The sequence below is a fragment of the Sinocyclocheilus grahami genome, unplaced genomic scaffold (genome assembly GCF_001515645.1).
Source record: "Sinocyclocheilus grahami isolate Dianchi unplaced genomic scaffold, SAMN03320097.WGS_v1.1 scaffold1033.1, whole genome shotgun sequence".
In the NCBI taxonomy this organism is placed as follows: Eukaryota; Metazoa; Chordata; class Actinopteri; order Cypriniformes; family Cyprinidae; genus Sinocyclocheilus; species Sinocyclocheilus grahami.
Window position 1 is genome coordinate 73,015 of NW_015506212.1, and position 261 is coordinate 73,275.

The window sequence follows — 261 nt, forward strand, 5'->3', positions numbered from 1 at the left end:
AATTTAGTTTAAAAGTATTATTTTCTTGTTTGTATATTCCAAAAAATATTTGAAACAGTCTCATAACATTATTCAATGCAATTGTATTTTTTCAGTGTAAATTATTTAATTTGATAACGTAGAGATAACAATAATCACATTATTATAATTGAATTTATAGATTAAATGTACGAATTTGAAATGAAAGATGAAGTATTAATGAGGTTAGGGTAGAAGTGCCCTCTATAAAGGTAAAAAATGCCCTTGGATTAAATATAAAAA